The following is a 4,470-nucleotide window of genomic DNA, read 5'->3' as shown; positions in this document are numbered from 1 at the left end:
GGGGGGTGGGGGGGGGGGGGGGTGGGGGGGGGGGGGGGTGGGGGGGGGGGGGGGTGGGGGGGGGGGGGGGTGGGGGGGGGGGGGGGTGGGGGGGGGGGGGGGTGGGGGGGGGGGGGGGTGGGGGGGGGGGGGGGTGGGGGGGGGGGGGGGTGGGGGGGGGGGGGGGTGGGGGGGGGGGGGGGTGGGGGGGGGGGGGGGTGGGGGGGGGGGGGGGTGGGGGGGGGGGGGGGTGGGGGGGGGGGGGGGTGGGGGGGGGGGGGGGTGGGGGGGGGGGGGGGTGGGGGGGGGGGGGGGTGGGGGGGGGGGGGGGTGGGGGGGGGGGGGGGTGGGGGGGGGGGGGGGTGGGGGGGGGGGGGGGTGGGGGGGGGGGGGGGTGGGGGGGGGGGGGGGTGGGGGGGGGGGGGGGTGGGGGGGGGGGGGGGTGGGGGGGGGGGGGGGTGGGGGGGGGGGGGGGTGGGGGGGGGGGGGGGTGGGGGGGGGGGGGGGTGGGGGGGGGGGGGGGTGGGGGGGGGGGGGGGTGGGGGGGGGGGGGGGTGGGGGGGGGGGGGGGTGGGGGGGGGGGGGGGTGGGGGGGGGGGGGGGTGGGGGGGGGGGGGGGTGGGGGGGGGGGGGGGTGGGGGGGGGGGGGGGTGGGGGGGGGGGGGGGTGGGGGGGGGGGGGGGTGGGGGGGGGGGGGGGTGGGGGGGGGGGGGGGTGGGGGGGGGGGGGGGTGGGGGGGGGGGGGGGTGGGGGGGGGGGGGGGTGGGGGGGGGGGGGGGTGGGGGGGGGGGGGGGTGGGGGGGGGGGGGGGTGGGGGGGGGGGGGGGTGGGGGGGGGGGGGGGTGGGGGGGGGGGGGGGTGGGGGGGGGGGGGGGTGGGGGGGGGGGGGGGTGGGGGGGGGGGGGGGTGGGGGGGGGGGGGGGTGGGGGGGGGGGGGGGTGGGGGGGGGGGGGGGTGGGGGGGGGGGGGGGTGGGGGGGGGGGGGGGTGGGGGGGGGGGGGGGTGGGGGGGGGGGGGGGTGGGGGGGGGGGGGGGTGGGGGGGGGGGGGGGTGGGGGGGGGGGGGGGTGGGGGGGGGGGGGGGTGGGGGGGGGGGGGGGTGGGGGGGGGGGGGGGTGGGGGGGGGGGGGGGTGGGGGGGGGGGGGGGTGGGGGGGGGGGGGGGTGGGGGGGGGGGGGGGTGGGGGGGGGGGGGGGTGGGGGGGGGGGGGGGTGGGGGGGGGGGGGGGTGGGGGGGGGGGGGGGTGGGGGGGGGGGGGGGTGGGGGGGGGGGGGGGTGGGGGGGGGGGGGGGTGGGGGGGGGGGGGGGTGGGGGGGGGGGGGGGTGGGGGGGGGGGGGGGTGGGGGGGGGGGGGGGTGGGGGGGGGGGGGGGTGGGGGGGGGGGGGGGTGGGGGGGGGGGGGGGTGGGGGGGGGGGGGGGTGGGGGGGGGGGGGGGTGGGGGGGGGGGGGGGTGGGGGGGGGGGGGGGTGGGGGGGGGGGGGGGTGGGGGGGGGGGGGGGTGGGGGGGGGGGGGGGTGGGGGGGGGGGGGGGTGGGGGGGGGGGGGGGTGGGGGGGGGGGGGGGTGGGGGGGGGGGGGGGTGGGGGGGGGGGGGGGTGGGGGGGGGGGGGGGTGGGGGGGGGGGGGGGTGGGGGGGGGGGGGGGTGGGGGGGGGGGGGGGTGGGGGGGGGGGGGGGTGGGGGGGGGGGGGGGTGGGGGGGGGGGGGGGTGGGGGGGGGGGGGGGTGGGGGGGGGGGGGGGTGGGGGGGGGGGGGGGTGGGGGGGGGGGGGGGTGGGGGGGGGGGGGGGTGGGGGGGGGGGGGGGTGGGGGGGGGGGGGGGTGGGGGGGGGGGGGGGTGGGGGGGGGGGGGGGTGGGGGGGGGGGGGGGTGGGGGGGGGGGGGGGTGGGGGGGGGGGGGGGTGGGGGGGGGGGGGGGTAATGTTCATGATCATTTTATTTTGCCAGCCTACAGGAAATACCTCCGATGGGTCAAAGGCCATTCCCGGTTTCCGCCATTTGCCTGTCAGTCCTCTGCTCTTTCATCACTAATCTACAAATTAGGAATTTGGAGGAGTACACATTTTTTACAGCACACCGGCTAATCTTTATGGTTGGCCAGGGTTCTGCCTACATGCTTTAAAAACCCACACTTGGCTAATTTAATAGCCATAAACTAATAATCAAAACTTACATTCTTTTCCATGCTGAAAATGCAGTGAATAAATGACCTCGTTTTCATTAATGTTTTAATAGGCTGGGATGGATTGTGAATGAGGCAGATCAAAGAAGGAATGGCATGCTGGCAAAGGCAGAAGGTAAAAATCGTATTGACTGTATTACAGAACGAATCCCTTGACAACCTGAGACTAAGTATAGTGTACAAAAGACATATCTGTACTAAGCATATTTGTGAAATAAAGAAACTTTATTGGTATGAATTCAAGCAACTCTGAATCCAAAATCATTGCTGCCAACTTAATTTTAGTACAACACTGTTAACTTGTTTAATACCCTTTGTGCCTCCGAAACTCTGGGCTTTAAAAAGAGTTTCTTTCCCCACCCTTAAACTATTCCTATCCAGGAACTCAGTACAGTCTGCACACAACCATTAAAAAAACCCTAAACCTCAAAGAATCCTTTATTATATCAGCAACTGCTCCAGGTATCCTGATGTCAGAGGCCACTGTCCTCTCAATGATACTCAGATGATACTCCATGCAATAGCCTTCTAGGAGATATTCCTTGCTGGTTGTGATCAACAACTAGTGCAGTAACCCTCTGCAAACAAGAGGAATGTTATTTTAACTTGTTTGTGGCCAAGACACAAACTCCCAAAAGACTTCCCCCTCCCAAAAGAAAGAGTCATTCTTGGCTCTCAAAACAAGAAAAGAATTGGGCTCAGTGTTTTATTAAAAGCTCTTCTGAGACATCTGTGGCAAGCTCTGGAATGTTGCAAGAAGTTTTAAAAAATCAGTGAGCAGGTGCAGCTTGTTATTAAGACAAAAATATACATTATCTTATGGCTTACAGAAATACTTATTACAAATACCAACTGGCAGAATATACAGAGAAGTTCTGAATGCGCACTAACACGGCGGCTGTAATGAAATCCCAAAGCTGTAGACCCTGGGCGTCTTCCACGAGACCTGGAGATCTCTGGGTACCCTCACATGTTTTGTGCCATGCAGAGAAAGAACAAGACAAATACGCTCACATTTGAAGAATGTCAAAAGTCACCTTCCGTACGTTAAAACCAAACAGCGCTCAAAAGACTTTGTCAATATTTTAAGTGGCGTGGTAGATGTTAAATCTATGTTTATTTATAATTCTAACCTTTAAGGATTGGCAGCTACCTCTTGCAAAAATTTCTTCACTCATCGTAGATTAAGGCTGGGTCTAGACGACGTTTGTTACTTTCAGAAGGGGAGGCATAATTGCTGCCAATCCCCCCCCCCCCGTTCCTGCTTCAGACCCCCAATTTTCTCCTCATGCCTTTTCCACAGGTTCCTTGTCTCCCCCTAGGAACAGCATTTGGAGAAGATCTGTGTGCTGAAGTTGGTAGTTCAGGCAGAGGTGGGATCCAGCAGGTTCTCACCGGTTCCCGAGAGTGGGTTACTACTAATTATTTGTGTGTGTCGAGAGGGGGTTACTAATTGGGTCTGCTTTTCCGTTAGAAATTCCATTAGGTCCAAAAATAATAGTCCTGTTGTTTCCTATGTGGCTGGTTAGCGAAGGTAGAAAAGGGGATAATTCTCCCTGTTGGGCTGTTTTAAAAACATGTTTTAGAAATATGGTAAAGTTCCTTGTTTAAGGAACGTATCCTTCTTTTGATTTCTAGAAACAAAAGTATTTGAAAGTATTAAGTATTTGACAGGCAGTCAATTAGAGGAGAAGTAGTTGTTTCTGTTGGCAGTAGATAATAGGACTTGCTATAATGAGTTTAAATTATGGACAGAAAGATACCAGCTGGAAATTAGGAACTTTTTTTTTACACTAAGAGTTTTTACAGTAACAGAGAAATTATTAATGCCCCGCCCCCGGAATGCCCGGCCACGCCCCCGTCGGGCCCCGCCCAGCCCTACTATTAGTATCGCTACGCCACTGTTTGAATCCCACCACCAAGGGAACCTGTCACTAAAATTTTTGGATCCCACCACTGAGTTCGGGGCTTGGAGAAGGAAAGTTCAGCTTTGCTGACAGAGGAGTCTTCCCTTAGTGAAAAATCTCATCTGGCTTACCAGGGGAGCCAAACACTGGCAAAGGGGCTTTCCTTTTGACTCGCAGCCCCCCCCCCCCATCCCTCTTGTTTCATCTTGTTCAACCACTTCTTCTAACTTCTGTTGTAATTACCAGGAACTCTCTTACGAAGTCTTTTATATAATAGTAAATATTCTTGCTGCACCTTAGCTGCAAACAGCCAGGATAAAACCACAGTACGAACCCACTGACTGGGCACGTTGCTGTTAATCATTCCTGTGAGTCCTAAGGCTGCAAATTCATGCAAAAATGTTC

Source organism: Sphaerodactylus townsendi, linkage group LG02 (genome assembly GCF_021028975.2).
Source record: "Sphaerodactylus townsendi isolate TG3544 linkage group LG02, MPM_Stown_v2.3, whole genome shotgun sequence".
NCBI classification, from domain to species: Eukaryota; Metazoa; Chordata; class Lepidosauria; order Squamata; family Sphaerodactylidae; genus Sphaerodactylus; species Sphaerodactylus townsendi.
Note: the sequence above shows the minus strand (reverse complement) of the source record.